Below are 27,742 nucleotides of genomic sequence, written 5' to 3' on the forward strand. Positions count from 1 at the left end.
CGGCGGCCATCTGGCAGTACGACCGTCTGTATTAAGGCTCTGCGGCTACGTTGCTTTTCTCTGATAACGTGATACATCGACAGTGATTCTCCACGGACTCCTTCAAAGGCCCTTGCACGGATTGCGACACCCTCCAGACGGCGGCGCGTTATGGAAATTATTTGGGCCTGTGCTCGTTTTATACCGGCACGACGCTCCTGTGAAGGTGCTTGTACAGAAAGTTCGCGGAGCATCGTGCAATAAAATTCCGTCGTGTATCGTCTCCACATCATCTGCTCTCTTCCGTATGCAATTAACGCTCGGCGCAATGCAGGCTTAACTCATTCCAGCCACCACTGCAATGTCGTCGGATATGTCGGGAGGCGTCGATCACACACGTGCCAAGTGTCTTCGACTAAGCGTCTGCACTCAGGTTCCCTGAGGTGTGCTGTATTCAGTTTCCAAACACTGCGACTCCTCCACACTTGTTGACGACTCAGGGAGACCGTGCATATATATGCTATGTGATCTGAAAAGGCGACAGGCCACAATTCCGCATCGAGGATCGCAGGTATGAGACGACGTGTTACGTAAATGCGATCGAGACGACTTGCAGAGTGACTCGTGACGTAGGTGTATCCACGTCTGTCGCCATGTATCTTCTCCCATGTATCAATGAGATTCATGTCCTCTATGAGTCGCCGCAGCTCCGGGCGTGAAGTATATCGTGGGTGTTGATCTTTTGGTGCGAGCACGCAGTTGAAGTCGCCTCCAAATAAGACATGTTCATACCGACCTAAGAATAGTGTTGCGATCTCCTCTGCGTAGAATCGGGATCGGTCGCGCCGTCTGTCAGACCCCGACGGTGCGTAAATGTTAACGACCCGTACTCCCAGCACTGTGAGCTCCAGTCCTCGCGCTGACGGCAGGTACACCACGTCCTCGGCTACTATGCCGCTACGTAGAAGTATCGCTGTTCCGCTGCCGCCGTGGGTAGTTGGTGTAATGTACGTATCGTACTCATAGAGGTCGGGGAGGCTCTCAACACATACCTCCTGCAGCAGAACGATGTCGACGTCTGACGCATGCAACATGTCTCGTAATAATTGCAATTTGACAGGCGTTCTGATCGTATTAATATTAATAGAGGCTGTTCGATAAGCCTGCCGCTGTTCCTCAGTGCGTAAAGCGCACATGAACGCTTATGTTAATTTGTGTGCTGCTGCCCGGTGACATGCTGTCTGTGCGTCAGTCTGCATCTCCTGCGCGGTTAACATCCGGTGGACGCAGCACTCGCCATTGCGGGTGCGTCGTCGGTGTGTGGGTCAGTATCGGATTCGTCGGCCCAGTTCCTGCGCTGGAGGTCCAGCTCCCGTCGTGTCTCTCCGGCCGGGCTGACCGAAGGCGGTGGCGTTGCTGCGGTGGGTGGAGGGACTCCTTCCGTCGGCTTTCCGTCCGGTGTGTCTGTATTCAACCCCTGTCTAGCATGATTCGCGTCGTACTGCTGTGTGGGAGGTAGAACCTCCCGTTGCGCATCCGGATGCACTGTATCGACGTCACACCCAAGTCCATCTGACGAGGACTGCAGTAAGCAGGTATCCGACGGCGCTAGCCGTCGTTTCTTGTGGCGCTTCGGCGATCGTTGCGCGTGTGCGCCTCCGTATCCGAGTGCGGAAGTGACTCCCGGTGCTCAGGGACGAAAGCAGCTGTCGGCATAACAGCAGGATCAATTTCCATACCTCCTACCGATCTTTTCCTCTCGGTTAAGTGCGTCGTCGGCGCCGGAGCGGTAGAAGTGTGCGTCGTTTCGTCACTGGAGGCGGTCTCTGCTGCAGTCGGTTGCCGTAAACTGTCAGGATTCTGTAGCTGGTCATTCTTCGGGATGGGATCTGTCCGAAATGCGTCCGCATACGTTAGTGGCAGCGGCGTCAACGTGGACGGAGGTACGGGTTCGCCGTTTGGAACTTGCACTATCCTCCGCTGCATACATTCGGAACGGACATGGCCCTCTTTCCCGCAGCCTGAGCATGTTTTAGGTTGTCCATCGTAGATGGCTATAGCTCTGCATCCGCCGATGAACAAGTACGAGGGTACATGTTGTGTCAGTTCTATTCTGATTTGACGCACTCCATTGAGAACGGGGTAAGTCGTGAAGTTGGACCATTTTTCCTCAACGTGGCTAAGCACTATTCCATATGGGCGTAAGGCGTCAACGACCAAGTCAGACGGAACCTCGAAGGGAAGTTCGAAAATACGTATGTTTCGTAAGCCCAGTCCTGCATGATCAATAGTTACTTCTCCAACATGTCCATCAGAATGACGAAATTTGAGTCCATGTTTAGTATCTCGGATGATTCTGTCACATACTGCATCGTTAATCAGCTTGACGTAAACAACACTGCTCACTATGGAGAGGTGGACTCCGATAAGTTCGTTGTAGTCAAGTTTAACTTCGTCTCGTAGGAACCTTTCCATTTCGTAGGCTTTCGGTCTCGCATATCCATTCGAAAAACTAATCTTGAGAGTCGACTTTCGGTATGCATGTGCCATTCTATATCGAGTCGTCTAAACGCACGAGTACGCCGAAGAGGTAAACAACCGCGCGAGCACGAACTTTTCCGGCAGGGACGTAAACAGACGTCCGTGCCGTAGCACCACCGAAGGCAGACTGCTTATATGAAACTTCCTGGTAGATTAAAATTGTGTGCCGGACCGAGACTCGAACTCGGGACCTTTGCCTTTTGTGGGCAAGTGCTCTACCAACTGAGCTACCCAAGCACGACTCACGCCCCCTCCTCACAGCTTTACTTCTGCCAGTACCTCGTCTCCTACCTTCCAATTTTTTATGTTGCCAATCTTACTTAGATAATAATTAAGCACCACAGAGCAACAGAATTATGCTCTGTGCTTTACGTCCATAGGAAATGAATATCCGAGAAATCAGTGAGAAACCTTTTTTTTGGATGTTCATCACCGTAAGATCGACAAATGTCTGAAGCATGCATACATGCTACAATCTCAAATTCGATGTCGGTTTGCTTTATCCCCTTGTGGTTTCCAGCGCCTCAATTCCTTAACAGCTGTTATTTTCTAACTTGGTTTCACAGGTTACTTTAAATCTTCCCTAACGAAAATGCTACGTGGCAGGTTCAGAGTTGTACCACAGTCCTTGCTACAAGGGCAGCGTACAGTATCTCGGTCATTAAAAGAAGTAGTAATGAGTCTCAAATCCGAAGTACTACGAGTAAATGGATCTTTCTAGGGCACGACAATTCCTCTGTATGCAGTGCGAAGTAAGAATGTTCCAGGTGTTTATATTTACATCAGCTGCCTCAGTTACATTTATTGAAACATTCTATTTTTCTCCAGTCACTCCGAAGTTATTTTAAAGGCTAGTTTGGAATCTGAAAAGCTGCGCTAGAGCGTAAGAATTTCTTTCAGATCACCGAGAACACTCATTCGTAAACTTTATAATGATGACACGCCGGTATTGCGACTGCTGTTGTTGTTTCTACAAATCATTTTTGCTTTTTTATTTTCTACCCCAGCTGTGCAATGAAATCGAAATTGTTATTTTGATTATTCATAAACATCACAATAATTAGAACAAAATCGATACTTACCCTTTACGGGCCTTTATAACGAACCGATAGCGTCCTAGCAGCGATTATTGGTATAGGCAAATGTGAAGAGAGACTACAGCGCGCCACCGTCGCCTGCCAGAGTTGTCACTTCAGTCTGTACGAACCACAAACTGAATTTCGCGACAGAGGATCGGACACCGCTGACGTAAATCCGACGTAAGCAGGAGCGCGTCGCAGATACAGCGAAACATGAAGATAAATGTAGCGAACGAGCCCCAGGGAAAACGACGACAAACGGCGGCTTTAATAGGACCCAACACCATTTGTCACCCTTATACGTCGGGCGAGCCATCCGCCCGCAGAGGGAATGTTGCATGACTGTGCCAACCAACTATAAACAGAACATTGCCCGACACGGGACCAAGGCTGCTGTAGGCTGAAATTACCGTACTGCGTGTAGATGCCTTTCGCTTGTCTTTCTTAGGCAATGCGAACAGATGAAAACAGTAATTGATTGTGATACATTCTTCATATCTGAAGGTGATTGCCCGGTCAATCGCCGGCCGCTGTGGCCGAGCGGTTTTAGGAGCTTCAGCCTGGAACCGCGTGACCGCTACGGTCACACGTTCGAATTCTGCCTTGGGCATGGATGTGTGTGATGTCCTTAGGTTAGTTAGGTTTAAGTAGTTCTAAGTTCTAGGGGACTGATGACGTCAGATGCTAAGTCCCATAGTGCTCAAAGCCATTTGAACAATTTGAATCTGAAGCCGGTCAATCACACCGCTCATCCGAGGATGAGCGGTGTACATTTGCGATCAGTTCATATAAATTTTATATTGAAAATTGAGTTCGCGTAATCCACAATCTTGACAATATCAAGTCTAGTAATATTATACAACTCAGCTACACAAGCGATGCAGACGTCAAATTTCAGCGGCTGTTCTCGGTGAAAGCCTTTTTCACTGTATCCGCCTCCGAGCAAAGTCGGACACAGCCAGGTGGTACTGTGGCTAACACAATGCATTCGTATGCAGGTGGTGCGGTAAACGCGTCATTCTCAAACAATCCCGTCTCCCGAAATTTTATTTATGTCTCAGCATCAAACAACATTCGACAAAGGTGTACACAATACAAGACAAAGTATAAGTACTGTAAATGTCTAGAACTTGGTAAATGCCACTGACGATGAGTTTTGCTAAGTTTTCCATGATGAAATCTCCAGTATTGCTCCTTCGCTATTGACATCGTTGTTCACGGTTCCTTAAGTACTAGTAGTACTAGTAATAGTAGTAGTAGCGATAGTAGTTTTATTCACCCGTCGGTGTATTATGTAGGTCTTGGTTTCAGATCACAGCACACAACAATACCACGATTCACGTACATTGACGGAAAAAAAATATCGCAACACCAAAAACTAATTTATTTAGAGCAATGAAATTTCGGGATTACATATGTCTAGGTAACCTATTTCAGTGATTAATCCCTTGCAAGATAACAGGATAACACAAGCGCGACATAAGCCATTGCAAATGTGAAATGCTGGTACATTAGTACATTACTGTAGCCGCTGGAATGTTGAATGCAAGCATGCAAATGTGCATGCATTTTGTTGCGCAGGTGCCGGATGTCAGTTTGTTAGATGGAGTTCCATGACTGCTACACTTAATCGGTCAATACAGGGACAGTTACTGTTGTTTTTATTTGACGCTGCAGTTGTCGTCCGATGATGTCCCATATACTCTGGACTGGAGACAGATCTAGTGGTCGAACAGGCGCCAGACTGATGTACAAATCAGCATTCTGGTGCGTGGGACAACCACGAGAATGCTCCTGCTGTCGTACGAAATCACTCCCCAGATCATAACACCAGGTGTAGATCCGCCGTGTCTAGCACGGCAGGTTGGTTGCAGGCCCTATACTGGCCTCCTTATAGCCAACACAAGGAAATCACTGGCACAGAGTCAGAACCAGCTTTCATTAGAAAACACAACAGACTCCACCCTGCCCTCCAATAAGCCCTCGCTTGATACCACTGAAGTCGCAAATGGCGGTAGTTTGGGGTCACTGAAATGCTAGCTATAGCGCGTAGGGCTCGAATGGCTCTGAGCACTATGGGACTTAACATCTGAGGTCATCAGTCCCCTAGAACAGAACTACTTAAACCTAACTAACCTAAGGACATCACACACATCCATGCCCGAGGCAGGATTCGAACCTGTGACGGTAGCAGTCGCGCGGTTCCGGACTGAAGCGCCTAGAACCGCTCGGCCACCGTGGCCGGCTGCGTCCGGCTGGGAACCGTTCTTGAAGTAACCGATTTGTAACAGATCGCTGTGTCGCTGTAGTTCCAACTGTTGCTCAAATTGCTGCTATAGATACACTAAAACGCTCCAGAGCCATATGCCGAAAAGAATGCTTTTTCTTCTCGGTAGTGCCACGTGGCCGTCCACAGCCCGGTCTTGTTGCCACAGGACGTTCTCGTCACCACCTCTGCCAGCAATCACGTACAGTCTTTGTGCAACATCGCAGAAGAAACAACCAGCTTCTCGTAGCCCTATTACGCGATCTCCTTCAAACTTAGTGAGGCGTTGATAATGGTGTCTTTGTCGCCTTGAGAGCATTCTTCACTAACAACTGTTCACCTTGTCCAGTTTGTACAATCCCAAAGATAACAAACGCTCACGACCTTTATTGCGTGTATTTAAAGCAAACCTGATTTTAATCCTCATAGCAGCGCTAATCTTATGCGACTGGCGCGAAATTTGAATACAAGTCGTCTTTCAGATGCAGGAATTCCGCTACCAACTTTCATTTATGTCATACAACTCCTTGTTGCCGTTGCGATTTTTCTTCCCTTAGTTATCCCTTAACGTCCCAGGTGCAGTCCCACACACTCTAGCGTTTATAGTTACTTTGTTAGTAATGCATGGGGTTGGTATAGCAGATTACAACGTTACTGTTACGCTACTATGATGAAATTTTTATAGGCATCTAAGAACCGCGCCTGCCAGCTTTCTATTATGTTGCACAACTCCTATTTGGTGTTCTAATTCTTTACCATCAGTGTAAACAAGCATTTACCTACAGGTCTAGCTTAACAATGATAAGACAGGTAGCCGACCGTGGGCTAGTAGTAACACTGTCCTGTCATCTGACTAAAGTAAGTTAGAGTAATCACGAAAAAGGTGCTATTTTTTTTCTTCCTTTACAATATAAACACTGGAAACTGGTATAGTGCACGCTAATCTTAAGGCACAAGTTCTTGCTGCAGTAGGTCTCACAATAAGTATTTCTTATTTTTTTTAATTTGCTATACAGTTTCGTTAACAACAATTTTGCATGATTACAGGTTCCAGCTTGCATTGTATCGCCGTTCCACCAGTGTTTCAAGGCCTTGGTCACTGTTAGTATCCAAGCCCTCAGTGTAGTGACGGATATTCTCAACTTAGTACGCCTAGTGATGGTTACAATCATAAGAAACGGGTAATTCTGCAAAACTGTTGTGCTCGATAATTTTCCTAATTTTGTGTAATGTTGTTGTTGTTCTTGTGGTCTCCAGTTCGAAGGTTGGTTTGATGCAGCTCTCAATAACCTACTATCTTGCGCAAGCGTCTTAATTTCTAAACAACCACTGCATCCTACATCCATTTGGACCTGCCTGCTGTATTCAAGTGTCTGTCCCCATCTATAGTTTTTACCCTCTTCACTTTCTTCCGTTATCAAATGGATAATATCTTGAATCCCCAGGAGGTATTCTGTCAATCAACACCTTCTTTTAGTCAAATTGTGCCATAAATTTCTTTTTCCCAATTCGATTCAGTACCTCCTCATTTGTCATTCGATCTACCGATATTATCTTCAGCATTCTTCTTTAGCACCACAGTTCAAAAGCTTCTATTCTCTTCTTGTCTGAACTGCGTATCGTACACGTTTCACTTCGATACAACGATACACTCCAGACAAATAACCTGAGGAAAAAACTTTCTAACAGTCATGTAAAATGGTCTAAATGATAAACCTTTCGCTATCTCACTGTTCTTTTATTTCTTTATGTGTAGTACTGCATTTTCCGCTCTATAGCAAATTTCAGCTTATACATTATTCTCCTATGGTGACAAGTTACATTGCACTAACGCAATGATGTTCGCTCTATGGTCAGCTGTTTCATTTGATGTTACTGACATGTTCTTTGGCTTGAAATATGAGTAGTAACCACTCTAGAACAACGAATAACTTTAAAATGGCTTAAGTGTCCTATAGGAAATAAAGGAAGAGCAAGTTGCGAAAGTGTTGTAATTAAGCTAATACTTTTATCGAGTCTGTGCAAGAATAAAAATGGGAGGTCACTTGCAGGATCAGACGATATGTCTTCATTTGTGACATCAGGTCAGCAGTAAGCGACATGTAGCAAGAAAGCCTCGACAGCAATGTTGGATTATCAGACAGTGCGCAACGCTCAGTCACAATTATAGGACTGACACTGCCTTTAGGTACCGTAGTCTAAGTGTCAAGTTTCACGTTTAGTACTTTGTTCCAAAGAGTCCGACGCTCGGCTCACTGCTGGGTACCGGTCCTAGTTCTTTACAACTTAAGACGTGAAAAGGAACGTCCCGTAAATACAGTCACATGCCGCGCAATTCATTCTGAGTGCCCTGTACCCTCTACGGGGTTGAATTCTGCAGCAATCTAGCAGTTCCACATTTACATAAATACACCGCAAGCAGCCGTACAGTGTGTGGCGAAGGCCGCCTTGTATCACTATTAGTTATTTCCTTTCCCGTTCTACTCGCAAACAGTGCGGAGGAAAAACGGCTATCTATATGTTTCCGTACGAGTCTAATTTCTCTTATCGTATCTTCGTGGTCCTTGTGCGAAATGTACGATGGTGGCAGTAGAATCGTTCCGCAGAAACCTCAAACGCCGGTTCTCTAAATTTTCTCACTAGTGTTTCGGAAACAGAATGTTGTCTGCCATTCACGGATTTCCAATTGAGCTCACGTAGCATCCGTTTAACAAATCTAACAGTCCAACACCGAATTGCTTCTGTGTCTTCCTTCAATCCGATCTGGTGGAGATGGCAAGCACTCGACCAATATTCAAGAATGGGTCGCATTAGTGTTCTAAATGCCGCCTCCTTTAGAGGTGAACCAAACTTTCCTATTATTTCCCCGATAAATCTAAGTTGACTACTCGCTTTCCCTACTACGGTCCTTAAGCGTTAGTTCCACCTCATATCGCGCCTAGATACTAAACTCGATGTGACTGTCATGCAGCATACTATTGATCCTACACTACTGGCCATTAAAATTGCTACACCACGAAGATGACGTGCTACAGTTGCGAAATTTTACCCACAGGAAGAGGATGCTGTGATATGCAAATGATTAGCTTTTCAGAGCATTAATACAACGTTGGCGCTGGTGGCGACACCTACAACGTGCTGACGTGAGGAAAGTTTCCAACCGATTTCTCATACACAAATAGAAGTTGACCGGTGTTGCCTGGTGAAACGTTGTGATGCCTCGTGTAAGGAGGAGAAACGCGTACCATCAGGTTTCCGACTTTGATAAAGGTCGGATTGAAGCCTATCGGGATTGCGGTTTATCGTATCGCGACATTGCTGCCCGCGTTGGTCGAGATCCAACGACTGTTAGCAGAATATGGAATCGATGGGTTCAGGAGGGTAATACGGAACGCCGTGCTCGATCCCAACGGCCTCGTATCGCTAGCAGTCGAGATGACAGGCATCTTATCCGCATGGCAGTAACGGATCGTGCAACTACGTTTCGATCCCTGAGTCCACAGATGGGGACGTTTGCAAGACAACAACTATCTGTACGAACAGTTCGACGACGTTTGCAGCAGCACGGACTATCAGCTCGGAGACCATGGCTGCGGTTACCCTTGACGCTGCATCACAGACAGGCGCACCTGCGATGGTGTACTCAATGACGAACCTTGGTGCACGAATGGCAAAACGTCATTTTTTCGGATGAATCCAGGTTCTGTTTACAGCATCATGATGGTCGCATCCGTGTTTGGCGACATCGCGGTGAACGCACATTGGAAGCGTGTACTTGTCATCGACATACTAGCGTATCAACCGGCGTGATGGTATTGGGTGCCATTGGTTACACGTCTCGGTCACCTCTTGTTCGCATTGACGGCACTTTGAACTGATTTCAGATGTGTTACGACCCGTGGCTTTGCCCTTCATTCGTTCCCTGCGAAACGCTACATTTCAGCTGGATAATGCACGACCGCGTGTTGCAGGTCCTGCACGGGCCTTTCTGGATACTGAAAATGTTCGACTGCTGCCCTGGCCAGCACATTCTCCAGAACTCTCACCAATTGGAAACGTCTGGTCAATGGTGGCCGAGCAACTGGCTCGTCACAATACGCCAGTCACTACTCTTGATGAACTGTGGTATCGTGTTGAAGCTGCATGGGAGCTGTACCTGTACACGCCATCCAAGCTCTGTTTGACTCAATGCCCAGGTGTATCAAGGCCGTTATTACGGCCAGAGGTGATAGTTCTGGGTGCTGATTTCTCAGGATCTATGCACCCAAATTGCGTGGAAATGTAATCACATGTCAGTTTTAGTATAATATATTTGTCCAATGAATACCCGTTTATCATCTGCATTAGTTCTTCGTGTAGCAATTTTAATGGCCAGTAGTGTAATTCGAAGATTATGGGGTTGATTTTCCCACTCACCCGCATTAACTTACTATTTCTACATTTAGAGCAAGCTGCTGTTCACCACAAAAACTAGGAACCTTGTGTACGTCGTTTTCTATTCTCCTACCGTCGCTCAATAATGACACCTTTCCGTATAGCACAGCGCCATTAACTAACATTTCTGTTCATCCCGTCCGTCAGTTCATTTGTGTACATAGAGTATAAGAGCGGTCCTCTCACACTTCCCTGGGGCGTTCCTGACGATACTCTTGCCTGTGATGTTTTCTTCACGCAGCTGGAAACAGGAAGCTGCACGCGCGAAACGAGCAGCGGCGTTTCTGTGTACAGTGAGAACTGGTGCTTCATTAATGGAGACAGAGTACGGCGATAATGGTGCCAGCCACCGCGGCTGCCACTGTGTGCGGGCGGGCGGGCTGGCTGGCACGCTCTCGTTTGGAGTTGCAGCGCACACGGGCCGGCATTTCATGCGCGCCATGTGCCGGCGTTCTGTGATCTCCGCCCCGCACACAGGGCAGGCACTCTCGCAGATTAGCAGCGGCGGCGCGGCCGCTGGGATTCGGCTCTGCCGCTGCCGTGTGACGACAGGTGGTGCGCCAGCAATCCGGAGGCGTAACGAGAGCGCCACTGCCGATAGCTTGAGAGCACACCGGTGCCCTGTAATAGCATTTAAAAAGTGCTGTTCATCTCGAGCGCATAAACTCAGCGGACGAAGTATTAGCGAGCGATGGTCGCTTTGGATTACTGCAGACGGAACAGAAATGGTACAAAGCAGTCCCGTGATCACTCCACCGCTAAAGCCTGCCGTGGCAGTGAAGTGGTACGCGTGTGGCAGTTGGTTTATGGAATCGGCACAATAAGACGGGCGACATGGGACCGTCACTGGCTCAAAGAAACATATTGTTTCGACCCGCCCATGACCACGTGCAGTTTGGTGATGTACTAACGCTTTTTGCCCAATCTGTCTGCGACGGATGGTGGACCACTCGCAGCCATGGTATAACACGACGTAAGAACAATGGTCGTTAAACGATCCGAAGCGAAAGGGACGGGAGACGAATGCCTCACCTCGTCAACGAAAATTATGGCTCTCGTAAATAAAACCAGTTCTAAACCGAACGCTAAAAAGGGATCTCCTGCATGCAATGTATACTTGCACGAGCCGGCCGAAGTGGCCGCGCGGTTCTGGCGCTGCAGTCTGGAACCGCGAGACCGCTACGGACGCAGGTTCGAATCCTGCCTCGGGCATGGATGTGTGTGATGTCCTTAGGTTAGTTAGGTTTAACTAGTTCTAAGTTCTAAGGGACTAATCACCTCAGCAGTTGAGTCCCATAGTGCTCAGAGCCATTTTATACTTGCACGACACTTTTTTTTTTCCTTAAGGTCCATCAATCGCGAAATTAAAACCATAGTGAAAATCCAATGAAGCTTTGTGCAGAAGTGTTGCGCGGTGTCTCTAGTATGGCTGTCCATTGCGACACGTAGCACTTTTCAGTTCTGGGTCCGGCCGCGGTGGTCTCGCGGTTCTAGGCGCTCAATCCGGAACCGCGCGCCTGCTACGGTCGCAGGTTAGAATCCTGCCTCGGGCGTGAATGTGTGTGATGTCCGTAAGTTAGTTAGGTTTAAGTAGTTCTAAGTTCTAGGGGACTGATGACCATAGATGTTGGGTCCCATAGTGCTCAGAGCCATTTGAACCTTTTTTTTTCAGTTCTGGGCGCAAAATGAACACGTAAACTAGCCTATAAAGACAGTCACCCCGCCAAGTGTAAAGTGTCACTGGATTTATTCATACATAGGGGTTCCGCCTGATTTCTCTGCTGCCCCACATAACGTAACTATCATGACTGATAGCAAAATGTGGCAATAGTCCAGGTATTTTAATGCAAATCCACGGTAGCTGCGCAGTCAGCGCGGTGGACTGCTAAGCGAGGAGGCCCGGATTTGATTCCCGACCGGGTGGTAAATTTTCTCCGCTCCGAGAGTTGTTGCGATGGCCTTACCTTCTAGTCGTCGTAAGTGGCATTGCCATTGAGATGGCTGAATGGACAACAAATTGGAAAAAAAAACTTTGAATTACGGCGTACAGATGTGCATGGCGCAGGCAATCAGGTTCAAAAATGGTTCAAATGGCTCTGAGCACTATGGGACTTAACTTCTGAGGTCATCAGTTCCCTAGAACTTAGAACTACTTAAATCTAACTAACCTAAGGACATCACACACATCCATGCCTGAGGCAGGATTCGAACCTGCGACCACAGCGGTCGCGAGGTTCCAGACAGTAGCGCCTAGAACCGATCGGCCACCGCGGCCGGCAGGCAATCAGGGAAGGAAGCAAGTGTCAGCCGGTGACTCCGTTCAGCGAATGGGTAAGGCAATTCGTAAAAACCGTGTATGAAGAGCAATTCAGGACAAGTGAAGAGGAATGTTGTAATCAGGCCTTGTCTCTTTCTCCATGACAATGCTCGGCCGCTCACTGCAGCTGCAACAAAGACGCTCCAGCAGCCTTTACGATGGGAAGTGTTTGATTACCCGTGATACCGCTCTGATTTTCATCTCTTTGCTCACATGAAATGCTGGCTATGATGACAAACGTGTAAGTCGGAGAGATGATCCGGGAGTGGGGAGAAATAGGAGGAGGGGACAAAGACTAAAATTTACTAAACAGATTATAGAAGATGAGAAGTTACGTTGAAATGGGAATTTAGCGCAAAATAGGACGGCATCAAACCACTAGAACGAGTGATGACTTAAGGAAAATAAAAAGTAGACAAAATATTAGCCCAATGCATGCCACAGCACTCGGCTTGGGTGGAAGATTAACAGGCAGGCTTCTGAATGAGAAATGAAGTTGTGTTTGTACGTAGCAAATATCGTGTACCAGTGCAACGAGATATGCCTGTTCCACCGAATAAGCGCCGATGTTAGGGTAATGGGCGCCCAGAGCAGTCCCTGACTTTTGCCCCTGCTTTCTACTCCCCTCTACCGATATCTCCCCATTAGCTTATGTAATCCTCACTGCATCCTAATCCATTTATTGAGCTCAAGCTGACTTCAAAATGAACTAATACAAATTTCAATAATTTTTTTGGTATGATTCAGTTAAAAACAAACACACAGTTCAAACTCATGTAGTTTGTAACAATAACGTTATTCCTTTTTCATAACTTCATTTCCGATCAGTACAAAATCGTAACAGGCAAAACAACAAGAGCAAAATGTATTATCTACACTTCTGTAGCGTTGGGTCAGCTAGTATAAAGAGTTTGGCTCCATGGAGTAGCTGAAAACAAGAACCAAGCGTCTGTCTTCCAGGGAGAGGTAGGTTACTGTCGACCAATACAGTTTAATCTGAATATCTTCATGATACCCCCTGATAAACCCCCCCCCCCTTTAGTGAAACACTGCTCATATTTCCTGCTCTTGGTCTTCTCCTTCCCAACTGTGCCCCCAAGGAAGCGATGTCCAGGCCACGCACCCCGACTGCCATAGCCGTCACTGCATATACGACCTCTTTGAATGGTATCTTACATTAGCCTCACGCTCGGTGCGGATTATGCAGATGCCATGAGAGTAACTTCGTAACACAGATGATATGCTGTAAGTAGGAGCAGCAAGAGGCGGGTCAAGTGAGACCCGTGGGACGCTCGATAGCCTGGTGTTTCGGCACTTGGCGGCTAGTGAGACAGGTGCCCTGCGGGTGGCCTATGCCGCACGTCCCAGGGGTGCGCTCTGCACCGCTAGACACGGATGGTGTGGGGCGTTGCGCACGCAACCCAGAGAATAAATTAATTTCAAGTAATACCAAAAACTTTGTAGAAGCCTCCACGGAATCTAATAGCCACATTGACGCGCTATTTACTTTCAGATTGTTGGCCAGCACTTCTTGTTTTTCGATTTAGTTTTTAAGATACCAGTGAACACTGAATCATTCGTAGGTGAACATTAGCTCAGTTCTGAAAGAAGTGGAACAAAAGTCGGTCTTAGGACTGCAAAGACCCTAATAAGACATCAATCTAGGACTAGAAAATGATATTTTGTTGGAGGTACCAAGTGTATCTCGCAAAATGATCATCAGAACGTCACACTGACACTCGCATATTTTTACCACTGACGTCTGTTTACGTAAGACTTTAGTTTTCTATATGGGATGACAGAATTTCATGTCTACGAATTTCGAAGTCTTGCTTCTCCTCTAAAATTATACACGTGAAATTGACGTACTCGGGCTCGTTTTAACTTTTTCAAGCCGGAATGGCTGTTTACACATTACACAGTCACTACCAGCAGCAGTTCCTGGCCTGATGAACTAATGCATAGTATCAGGGGAATTCGAGACTGATACACAACTCTAGTATATCCACTCTCTACTTTAATCACCGATCAAATATACGCAATCCAGTTCAAAAATGCCAAAAATGAGATCTTTCGACGATTAGCCCTCAGATCGAACTGTCTGCAGAAGACAATGCACCTCACGCAAACAGAAGCTCCAGTTACACATTATATGCTGTCGCAATGTTTAAGTATCTCCACCCGCGTTATTGGGCAGAGGATGTGCTGTAGCCTCTTCATGTGCAGATTTGCAATATTTAAAGTAAGAAAATGTGTGAAGACCAATGCCGCGTGAAAGAAAACGACGTGTTTCTGTTAACATATCTTTTTATTTCTGTGTGTTAAACTGACCTACAGCCCACCTATAAATTATGTCGATCAGAGTGAATGATGCACCTTAATAAAATTGCCACTGAGAATTGAAATTCAATGAAGGAGTAATGGAAATTTGTTAGGCTGACTCCAAATGGCAGCTGAACATAACAATGTATTTTTTCTTTCATTTTTAACACCGCTCCCAGCCGGATAAAAGAGTTATTTGCTTTAAACAGTATCACTAATGGTAAGCGGAACATTTATAAATTTTTTAAAGTCGTTTACTATGGTGTATGACAACCTATAAAGTCCGCCTCGTTAGCTGAGTGGTCAGCGCGACTGCATGCTGGGCAAAGGGGCCCGGGTTCAATTCCCGGCTGTGTCGGAGATTTTCTCCGGTCGGAAACTGGGTGTTGTGTTGTCTTCATCATCATATCATGCCCATCGACATCCAAGTCGCCACGTGGCGTCAGCTCAAAAACTTGCACTAGGCGACCGGTCTACCAGACAGGAGACCCTAGCCACACGACATTTCATTTTTCACAACCTGTAAAAACTGACAGAATGTGTCAGAATAGCATATCGATTCATGAGATGCAAACAAACCGCATGGAAGCCATGGTAAAATCAAATAATCATTTCTGCTGTTGAACGCTTCACAACCTGGACGCCTCCGTAATCACGCTGAGAAACTACCAAATAGTCCGCTTGTATACGAAAATAGCGGGCTTATCCTGCTCATTAATTAGTCTGTTTAAATCAGGCATCATTATATGTGATAAGACGAAGCGCTGTATTTTCTAAGCAGAACAATGCACATTTTTCCTGTATGCTTCGGAACAGTCTTGAAATGGCTCTAAGCACTATGGGACTTAACATCTGAGGTCATCAGTCCCCTAGACTTACAACTACTTAAACCTAACTAACCTAGGGACGTGACACACATCCATGCCCGAGGAAGGATTCGAACCTGCGACCGCAACAGCAGCGCGGTTCCAGACTGAAGCGCCTAGAACCGCTCGGCCACAGCGGCCGGCAGAACAGTCTTCGGTGCATGTAGTAGTGCAAAGCTTGTCGCTTCTTGATCAGATTTAACTCTAGTAAGGGGAAATGAAATAGGACTGGTAGCCAGACAATCATAAAATCCCTCATCCGAGTTAAATCTCCAGGAATTTATATAAGAAACTTCATTTTCAAGATTATGCACGTGATTAAATTGGAAGTTGTTGTCGAATACGTGAAATAAATATAAAAAGCATAATTTATTGAAATAGAAATTATCTGCCAAAACCATCGAATTTAAGTGTCTTCCTAAAAATACAACAGCATATACAGCTTTAACAATACAACTAATGCGAGCAATCTACTCATTGAAATGAAGACAGAAAGGGAACTCGCAACAGTATTTCGTTAAGTGTCCTGTACGAGGGCAGATCGTTAAACAATGTTTATACATAGTAAATGTAATCGGGTTTATGATCGACTAAGCGACAAGGTTAATGGAGACAAAGTACGAGTTCGCACTGCGGAGGACAAAAGAGGTAATCAGTATTGTCCTCTCCAGAGAAACCATCCTGGAATTTGCTTTGCAAAATTTAGAGAAACCGCGGAAAATCTCAATTTCCAAGGGTGAAAAGAGACTTAAGACCGACATTACCGAAGTACAGTCCCTTAAACGCTGCACGACATCTCTAGTTAGACGATTAGGCAACGGCAGAACAGCAAGATCATTTGGTATGCGGTGATCACGGCAGCCTTCAGCCCACAACGCATTGAAATTCCGCAAGCAGTCATCGGCACCGTGGAAGTCCCCTGATCCTTGCCGTGGGGTCTGCACCGTGCTGCGACTGCCGACGCACGTAAATCCTCCTGAGCCCGCTCAGCGCACAGCCGGTAAAACGCGGGTTTCCCCGGCGCGATATACCGGCGCAGTTTTAAAGCGCGCGCTCCCGTCGACGACCCACGGCAATAAAGCGTGACGTCAGCGCTGACCCAATTTCAGCGCCCTGCGCGGTCTACGAAAGGTCGAAGAATCTCAACCGCTTTAGTGCCTTGGAGACTACCGGCTTTCAATACTTGGAGTTATGCGTTATCGAAAGGATTTAACGCAATCTTCAGCGAGAGGTTCGCCGTGGGGTGACCCAGTACCTGTCTCATATCTCCCACACAGTATCACGCCAACGGTCATCGTGAGAACAGAATTCGATCGGAGCTGCTGACGTTACACCAAGCTCATTTACAAAAGACGACGCTCGAAAGTTTCTGAAAGAATGTGGCATCCAAAGACCCCATTCTTACTGCTTTGACTCATTTTTCCGCTGGCAGACTAGTTCTCCGAGTGTACTTACAACATGCTCTCAACTGGCTCAACTGAAATCCTACAGATAGTAGTAAACGAAGCACTGAACTGATTTGAATAACGCTTTCTAACTCTGAGTGACATTCATTTCGTCCGAAGCTCGTGGTCGTGCGGTAGCGTTCTCGCTTCCCGCGTCCTGGTTCCCGGGTTCGATGCCCGGCGGGGTCAGGGAATTTCTCTGCCTCGTGATGACTGGGTGTTGTGTGATGTCCTTAGGTTAGTTAGGTTTAAGTAGTTCTAAGTTATAGGGGACTGATGACCATACATGTTAAGTCCCATAGTGCTCAGCCATTTGAACCATTTTTGACATTCATTTCCTACACAAATTTCCGAAGGTTGAAGGGAGTGAATCTTGCTGTCTGCAGAGGAGTTTAAAATGCAATAAAATGTTATTACAGATTGAAATTGCACCGAGCTCTGGGTCGAAGCAGGAAACTTGGGTTTCTTTTGGTCATGAACTGTTACCATCTGAGTCATCCAGGAATGCAACAGTGCCTCCTGAATACTGATAAAACCCTCTCGTTATCCCCAAAGTACCTTGCTGGGTTGTCGCCCATGGAGAACGTGTGATGCTCCATGGGCGTACCCTGCTGCTAATACGATCTTAGCTCTCGACAGCGACACGCATGGTTATTCACAGCACAGGGAAATTAGTGATAATGTATTGTTTTGTAATTACTACTCCCCTTTACCTGGCTTGCGGTATACAAAAGAAACAGAGATTCTTACGGGCAAATAAATAAAGGTAAATACCTTAGCCCGATAACGAAGCAATGCATAGGCTTCGATTATGACATTAAATCCCTTTAGCTTACAAACAACCAAGAAGCAATATTGTTATTTCTCAGTAGCTCATAAATTGTAGCATTACATAAATGCTACGAACTTTATCGACATGAATTTACCATCGGTGTGTATTAATATCATTCGCTTATCAATAAATAAGCGAATGAAAACTGAAACTGTTCTACTGCACCCGATCGTACATCCAGACAGAAAAATCCTATTCCTGTTCATCGCCTTTGTTTTGTCATTTAAATTTTAACAAGAAACCAGCGGTGTCATCTCTTACAGAGATAATTCCATCTATATCATTCGCCATAATGATGCATGAAATTCACGAAAAATCTAAATCTGAATGAATGTATTTGAACTCTGTTCCTCCCGAATTCGTATCCTGTACCTCAAAAAACCCTCCACCTCGCTCGGTTACGGCTTCGACACACAGTCCGGCATCAGTTTTAATATTCGAAATAATTCCAGCCAGATGTATTTCCTAACCATAATAATACCGGGGCCAGCCGGTGTGGCCGAGCGGTTCTAGGCGCTTCAGTCTGGAACAGCGTGACCGCTTCGGTCGTCGGTTCGAATCCTGCCTAAGGCATGGATGTGTGTGATGTCCTTAGGTTGGATAGGTTTAAGTAGTTCTAAGTTCTACATGACGACCTCAGATGTTAAGTCCCATAGTGCTGAGAGCCATTTCAACCATTTGTTTTCGAATGTGTAACTATTTCGCTCTTCAAGTTACACAAACTGTTTTACACCGCTGGATTCTACAACTTCGCAGCCCACCATACAGGCTCTAGAAAGCAAAAGAGCTGAAATATTGCTGTCAAGAAGACATGTACTTTTCACACAAGGAGAAATCTGTTCCCAAAGGTAGATATTCCGATGTCAAATATTCCTCATTTGAATCTCCAGGCCAAAAGTGCTCGAAGGTTGTTACCTGGCAGATAGCGAATACTGACGCTATTCTAGCACCATGTGCTAGTATTTTTAGAAATAGCGAAGATTTTAATTGGTTGCCCTTACTTTCCTGTGAATCAGCAGTGGTCGTTTCGGGCTACCAAATGTTTTCCAACTTGAAGAAACACCTCATGGGTCTTAATGCTGACGACGTTGAAATGAAGATGGTGCTGAGAACTGTTTTTATCCTATATCAAAGGATTTGTTTTCTTAATATATTAGAAAATGAAAATTTGTTTTGTATGTGATCTATGTTTTTGTTGAAAAATATGAAATTCGGAATCTACATCTACATCTATACTCCGCGAGCCACCTTACGGTGTGTGGCGGAGGGTACTTATTGTACCACTATCTGATCCCCCCTTCCCTGTTCCATTCACGAATTGTGCGTGGGAAGAACGACTGCTTGTAAGTCTCCGTATTTGCTCTAATTTCTCGGATCTTTTCGTTGTGATCATTACGCGAGATATATGTGGGCGGTAGTAATATGTTGCCCATCTCTTCCCGGACTGTGCTCTCTCGTAATTTCGATAATAAACCTCTCCGTATTGCGTAACGCCTTTCTTGAAGTGTCCGCCACTGGAGCTTGTTCAGCATCTCCGTAACGCTCTCGCGCTGACTAAATGTCCCCATGACGAATCGCGCTGCTTTTCGCTGGATCATGTCTATCTCTTCTATTAATCCAACCTGGTAAGGGTCCCATACTGATGAGCAATACTCAAGAATCGGACGAACAAGCGTTTTGTAAGCTACTTCTTTCGTCGATGAGTCACATTTTCTTAGAATTCTTCCTATGAATCTCAACCTGGCTCCTGCTTTTCCCACTATTTGTTTTATGTGATCATTCCACTTCAGATCGCTCCGGATAGTAACTCCTAAGTATTTTACGGTCGTTACCGCTTCCAATGATTTACCACCTATGGCATAATCGTACTGGAATGGATTTCTGCCCCTATGTATGCGCATTATATTACATTTATCTACGTTTAGGGAAAGCTGCCAGCTGTCGCACCATGCATTAATCCTCTGCAGGTCCTCCTGGAGTACGTACGAGTCTTCTGATGTTGCTACTTTCTTGTAGACAACCGTGTCATCTGCAAATAGCCTCACGGAGCTACCGATGTTGTCAACTAAGTCATTTATGTATATTGTAAACAATAAAGGTCCTATCACGCTTCCCTGCGGTACTCCCGAAATTACCTCTACATCTGCAGATTTTGAACCGTTAAGAACGACATGTTGTATTCTTTCTTCTAGGAAATCCTGAATCCAATCACAAACCTGGTCCGATATTCCGTAAGCTCGTATATTTTTCACTAAACGTAAGTGCGGAACCGTATCAAATGCCTTCCTGAAGTCCAGGAATACGGCATCAATCTGCTCGCCAGTGTCTACGGCACTGTGAATTTCTTGGGCAAATAGGGCGAGCTGAGTTTCACATGATCTCTGTTTGCGGAATCCATGTTGGTTATGATGAAGGAGATTTGTATTTTCTAAGAACGTCATAATACGAGAACACAAAACATGTTCCATTATTCTACAACAGATTGACGTGAGCGAAATAGGCCTATAATTATTCGCATCTGATTTATGACCCTTCTTGAAAATGGGAACGACCTGCGCTTTCTTCCAGTAGCTAGGTACTTTACGTTCTTCCAGCGATCTACGATAAATTGCTGATAGAAAGGGGGCAAGTTCTTTAGCATAATCACTGCGCCGGCATTGCCATTTAAATGCGACGCTTTCGCTGTTATCCCCTCTTCCACATCCTCACACTCAGACAGCTTGGCGTGGCGGGGCATTGGGGGAAATGTGTAGTTAGGCGAGAAAGCCGTTGCAAACAAGCAGGAACATTGCTTGCGTGCTTAATTCTTGTCTGTCCCTGATCTAAAGTGGTGGAGACTGCTCATGCTCAGGAGCTAGAGGCTCAATGTCTTTCTGAGGCAGCATCGGTGGCGGCCTCCTTTAAATCTAAATTATTTACTATCTTCTTAAAACGCAAACCGTTACTTTCAAGTATTTTCATTTCCTAACTGGTTTTAAGTTTAAAAGTATTTAGAAAAAATGGTTCAAATGGCTCTAAGCACTATGGGACCTAACACCTGAGATTATCATTCCCCTAGACTTAGAACTACTTAAACGTAAGTAACCTAAGGACATCACACACATCCATGCCCGAGGCAGGATTCGAACCTGCGACCGTAGCAGCAGTGCGGTTCCAGACTGAAGCGCCTACAACCACTCGGCTACAGCGGCCGGCTAAGTATTTAGAGCTTCAAGATTTTTAAACTTTGTTAAAATAAGAAGAAATCAAATGAGCTTCATATCCTGAATATGTACAATTTAATATTGTGAAAACACCGACTGTATCAGTAATTATGAGACATATGATTTATGAGACATATGATTCTGCGACTTGAAGATTCTTGATAAATACTCATTACATCAGCTTCTGGTGGTTCTGTGTCGCCATTTATGGCTACCACCCATAAAGATAAGACGTATGTTCTTTTTCAGCTATTTTGACCGCGTGTTGTCGATTCACTACACCAACAGAAACGGATAATGGGCAATAAGAAGAGAAGCGAAAGTAATGAATTAAAATTTCTGGCAAGGCTGGGACTTGAACCTGGGTCTCTACTAGGCAGATGTGCTAACCACTTCACCACCATGGCATTATGGCTCAGACAGCTGCACGAAACACCCCATTCCAATGCCCTTCCTAACACCAACCTCAATTCACGTCTACAGCCCACATTTCCCGTTCTTCAATCGTCATCCCCTGAAGGCGTGAATTGAGATTTACGTTAGGGAGGCCACTGTACTAGATCAGTCCTTGCAGATACGTAAGCCAGAATGCCATGATGGTGTAGCGATAGCACATCTCACTAGTAAACAGGAAACACGGGTTCAAGTTCCGGCTGTGGCACAAATTTCATCTCATTACTTCAGCACCTATCCTTATCGAAGATAGAGACTCATATCTTTCAGACCGTAGGTCTCTAGAGGAGCGTAGCGTTCCAAAGGATTGGAAAAGGGCACAGGTCATCCCCGTTTTCAAGAAGGGACGTCGAACAGATGTGCAGAACTATAGACCTATACCTCTAACGTCGATCAGTTGTAGAATTTTGGAACACGTATTATGTTGGAGTATAATGACTTTTCTGGAGACTAGAAATCTACTCTGTAGGAATCAGCATGGGTTTCGAAAAAGATCGTGTGAAACCCAGCTCGCGCTATTCGTCCACGAGACTCAGAGAGCCATAGACACGGGTCCCCAGGTAGATGCTGTGTTTCTTGTCTTCCACAATGCGTTCGATACAGTTCCCCACAGTCGTTTAATGAACAAAGTAAGAGCATATGGACTAACAGGCCAATTTTGTGATTGGACTGAAGAGTTCCTAGATAACAGAACGCAGCATGTCATTCTCAATGGAGAGAAGTCTTCCGAAGAGAGAGTGATTTCGGGTGTGCCGCAGGGGAGTGTCATAGGACCGTTGCTATTCACAATATACATAAATGACCTTGTGGATGACATTGGAAGTTCACTGAGGCTTTTTGCAGATGATGCTGTGGTGTATCGAGAGGTTGTAACAATGGAACATTGTACTGAAATACAGGAGGATCTGCAGCGAATTGACACATGGTGCAGGGAATGGCAATTGAATCTCAATGTAGACAAGTGTAATGTGCTGCGAATACATAGAAAGAAAGATCGCTTATCATTTAGCTACAAAATAGCAGGTCAGCAACTGGAAGCAGTTAATTCCATAAATTATCTGGGAGTACGCATTAGGAGTGATTTAAAATGGAATGATCATATAAAGTTGATCGGCGGTAAAGCAGATGCCAGACTGAGATTCATTGGAAGAATCCTAAGGAAATGCAATCTGAAAACAAAGGAAGTAGGTTACAGTACGCTTGTCCGCCCACTGCTTCAATACTGCTCAGCAGTGTGGGATCCGTACCAGATAGGGTTGATAGAAGAGATAGAGAAGATCCAACGGAGAGCAGCGCGCTTCGTTACAGAATCATTTAGTAATCGCAAAAGCGTTACGGAGATGATAGATAAACTCCAGTGGAAAACTCTGCAGGAGAGACGCTCAGTAGCTCGGTACGGGCTTTTGTTGAAGTTTCGAGAACATACCTTCACCGAGGAGTCAAGCAGTATATTGCTCCCTCCTACGTATATCTCGCGAAGAGACCATGAGGATAAAATCAGAGAGATTAGAGCCTACAGAGAAGCATACCGACAACTTTCCACGAATAATACGAGACTGGAATAGAAGGGAGAACCGATAGAGGTACTCAAGGTACCCTTCGCCACACACCGTCAGGTGGCTTGCGGAGTATGGATGTAGATGTATATGTAGACAGAATAATGGACGCTTCTCATACTACTGGAGTGTAGCGCCCGAGGCTGGAAATAGACCCCCACGCGCTCAGTGGCCGCCCCGGAGGCGCAGAGATAAGCAACCGCAACGCGTACTTGCGACTGCGCGGCAGCGGACGTTTCAGCGGGAGCGCTGTTAGCGGCGACCGCTAACACCCCATAAATACGAGATTCCCGCGGAAGGCGGCACACAGGGCGAGGCGAGGCGCCGTGGACAACAAGCTAATTCCCGGCGACCCGCCGGCCGGCCAGAGGGCCAATCGATGGCGGCGGCCAGCGGCGTCCCATAAATTAGCCGCAGCGCGCGCGACAGTTGGTAAATTGCAGGTAGAGGAAGGCGAGCGCGCGTGTGCGGGCGGCGAGCGCTTCCTGCGAGGAAATTACCGGGTAGGGGAAGGCGGGGGAGGCGGCCGCGGCGCCTTTCGCCGCGCCCAAGATTTATCGTCGTCAAACACGCATTCAACAAGTGCCCGGACCGACCGGAGCACGCCCCCCGTATTGACCCAGGGAGGCCGCCGGGCTGGCCGTGTTGCAGTTGCACGAGTGCCGCGGTCCGTCACCCACTGGCTCCCTTCCCTCTGTTCCGAAGAGGTCTGGTCCGTGGCTGACAGCTCTGTCACCGTTTAATGTAAATCGCTTTCATATTCCAAGTACAGACAACAGTGTTAGATATAACAGTAATACAATGTTCGACCCCTTACAGTGATTTTAATTTGCTCCGCACACTATATGCTTCCGAAAATATCTTCCATCTTCTGGTGTCCTTAGGTGGAATATTCAGATTTTTCTCCACGAATGCACAGCCGAGATATGTCACCACTGCTACTGATTTGCAGTCAGTGGTGACATATCTCGGTAATGCATGCAACAGAATAATTTAATACGAGGCATTGCTGAAAAGTAATGTCGTCGATTCTTTTACGTGAAAACTCTTGAAGCTTTTTAAATAAAACCAACGTTATTAACAGTCTACATGTTTGTTCTTCATGTCTACATATCTGCAGCCCTCTGCCGCTAAACGGCTCCGAATTGTAGCGTTTAACATGGCGATGTATATGTCCTTTATATGAATGCGGGGTATCTGTACTTTTGGACATGTCCGAAAGAAGAGACGTCACACTTTCATATAATCGATTCGCCTCGATAGCCAATAAATCCACCACCTCAGCTCTCTGCCGCTAAACGGCTCCGAATTGTAGCGTTTAACATGGCGATGTATATGTCCTTTATATGAATGCGGGGTATCTGTACTTTTGGACATGTCCGAAAGAAGAGACGTCACACTTTCATATAATCGATTCGCCTCGATAGCCAATAAATCCACCACCTTAGCTGCGGATGCGCGTTTACTTTCGACCACCAGCGCGAATCTAAAATTAGCGATCATGGAGGACATTCAGTGGGGCCTGCAGACAGACAGGTGGCGCAAGGTGAAAAATGTGGGTCGGCGAAGACAGTCCTCTCATTTCGGTAAACACTGTGTCCGGCTGACGCGGTGTTTAATTGAATTGCCTAGTAAGCAGGAGATCCCAGATTCGAATACCTGTCCGCCACACTTTTACTCGTCGCCACTGATTCCGCATGAAGTCCCAATGCAGTTGATATCATTGGCCCTGTTCCTTTTCTTTCTCGTCTCTTCATCTACAGTTACCTAATATATTACTGTGTCAGCACAAAAGAAGCAGCGTGCTAGTAATCGAGTTTCGAATTCGAAGAATTAGTCCGCACATGAAACACCTGCTCCTTCAGCAAGACAATTCCAGACCGCATATGAGTGCTGCGGCATCTGTAACTATCCGATGCCTTGGGTTCATTCTCCATATAGTGAAAGCCTTTGCTTACCTACTCTTTTTGGTAATTTTTCATTTCGTATATCTTATGTAGACTTGATTTTCGGTATTACCACATTTCAAATCCTTCACTTCTTCTCCAGACTTCCGATGGTTTGCGTTTCAGTTTGACACAACACTGTGCTCCAGACATAAACTGTAAGGATTCCTTCCTCAGTTCCATATTAGTATCTCATACCAGTAGAGTTATTTTATTCATGACACCTCTCCTCTTCTGCGTCGATCTACTTTTGGTAACCTCTTTTATCTGGCAGTCTTGTCCAATCTCATTTCCTAGATAGGAGAATACTTTCAAAAAATATCAATTCCCTGTTTTGATGTTCAGCAAATTGTTTTCCCTCTTTCCTGCTACCCTTCATCACGGTCGTCTTTTTTTAAATTTATCTGTAAACTATATTCTTTGCTTTCCATTCCCTTCATTCAGATCTTGTAATATTTCTTTACATTCGGTTAAAACCGTGGTGTCGTCTACGATCCTTACGTACTTGGCCATTGGTATCCGTTTACCTTGTACTTTTATTCCTCTTATTAAATTTTCTCGCCACTGATTCAGACAGAATAAAAGTGGCGACAAATTCTTGCCTTGCTTAAAGAGTTAATAGAACATTCTCTTTGTAACTTTCTATAGCACCTAAGATTATTCATTTGTCCCTGTACTTTATAAAGAATATTTTGATTGTGAACGTCTTTTTCCACTTTAAACTGTCGAAGGCTTTTTCTAGGTGCATAAATGGTTTGAAATTATTCTGATTATCCTTTAGTCTATATTCCACTATTACACCGCTTGACGTGTTAACTGCTGCGAAGTCTATGGACGAACACTGTCTGCATTCAACAATTCATCGAGTATGGTGTTTGACGAAAGTTGTTGTGGAAGCGATTAGTGCGACATGTCTTGTAGAACGCCTACATGTCTGCAAGACATCATTTTAGTGCTCACCGTCGTGGACGAGCAGCCGCGCGGCTAGAGGCCATTCAATGTGTCACTACAGTGGCCACAATAATGGGTCTTTCCAAATGTGCCACAGCACGATTAAAAAGGGCTGGCGGAAGTGGAAATGCTATGCGAAAGCATGCCGGTGATCGTACAGGGATCACTACACACTATTAATCATTTCGCGGCGATTAAATCAGGCTGATTTGTATGCTCTTAAGCCCGTTAAATGCATCCCAGTTGAATCACGCCGTCGTCGAGAAATAGTTGTTGGTTGGGATTAGTAACAGTGACCCAGAGCGATGTTTTCCGACGTATCCCGCTTCGCTTTGGGAAGGGGAACATGTCACCCTACAATACGTTTGTGGACGTCATCAGTATGGCCCAGGCGTTATGGTGTGGGCAAGCTTTAAGCGCGAAGGCCGAAAACTGCTGCATACCTTTATGAACATCACAGCGGTACTGCAGGGAGATTATTCTAAATAATGTTCGTCTGTATACGGGTGCGGTAGGTGACGACTTGCTGTTTAAGGACGACAATGACCGTCCACACAGGAACGCTGAGGTGTCAAGACACACTGAGAAGTGAACATATTGAACGTAAGTAATGTCCTGTGTACTCCCCTGACATATGTACGGTAAAGCATGCCTGGGATGCTCGGGGCAGACGTATTTCTCAACGAATGTCCCCTCCCCGAATCGTGCAGGAACGTCAACCACCTTGGGAGGGTAGTGGGACAATATCCTCCAAGGACTCCTGAACAGGTTAGTAGCCAGCAACAGGTGCAAAATATTCGTTAGTACCCGAGGATGGCATATTCCTTACTGAGAGTCCGATATCGATTTTAATATTAGATATCTGACCTTTATCAAACATGACCGGTACTTTTGTCAGTTATCCTGCTTTGCCATGTGCTGAAATGTGTTCCATATTTCGTTATAAATACACCACGCGACCTCTGTTAAGTATGTACTTGTTTCACGTCGTCTACCATTGCCTGTGATTATTCCTGTCCAAAAGTGTCTCAGTTCTCTAGAAATCGTCAAGCTCTTTCTACATGCATAAAAGCTAGGAAGGTAGGCATATTCTGATCTTATTTTAATCTGTAATCCACTACTAAGAATCTCGAGGCATTGATAGCATCTTCCTTAGCTCTGAGGTACAGTCATCTGTTCTCCCGCGACTTTTTCAGAGCATTTTCAGTTAAAGAGACACAATCAGTGTCAGTAATAGAGCAGCATTTATCTCAGCGCTTTTTAACCCAAAACGTTAAAAACGAATCCAGTGTGGTACCCGTTGACTGTGAAGTGAGTGACAAGCAGAGGGGCATAAATAAATGTGAAATTCTGTGGGTGTTTACACAGAGAAGGTAGTCCCGACGCGGACAGGAGTTCTGCCGGAGATAATAAGACGCCGGCAGCTGTTGAGGATGCGACCCGCCGGAGGTACGGGAAGCGAGTGGGCCACTTGATGCTCTTTTGAGGAAAGAGACAGCGAGGGCCCCTCTGCGTTTCGCTTTGTGCTTCACGAAAGTTGTGTCGCGCTAAA

The sequence above is a fragment of the Schistocerca americana genome, chromosome 2 (assembly GCF_021461395.2).
Source record: "Schistocerca americana isolate TAMUIC-IGC-003095 chromosome 2, iqSchAmer2.1, whole genome shotgun sequence".
NCBI classification, from domain to species: Eukaryota; Metazoa; Arthropoda; class Insecta; order Orthoptera; family Acrididae; genus Schistocerca; species Schistocerca americana.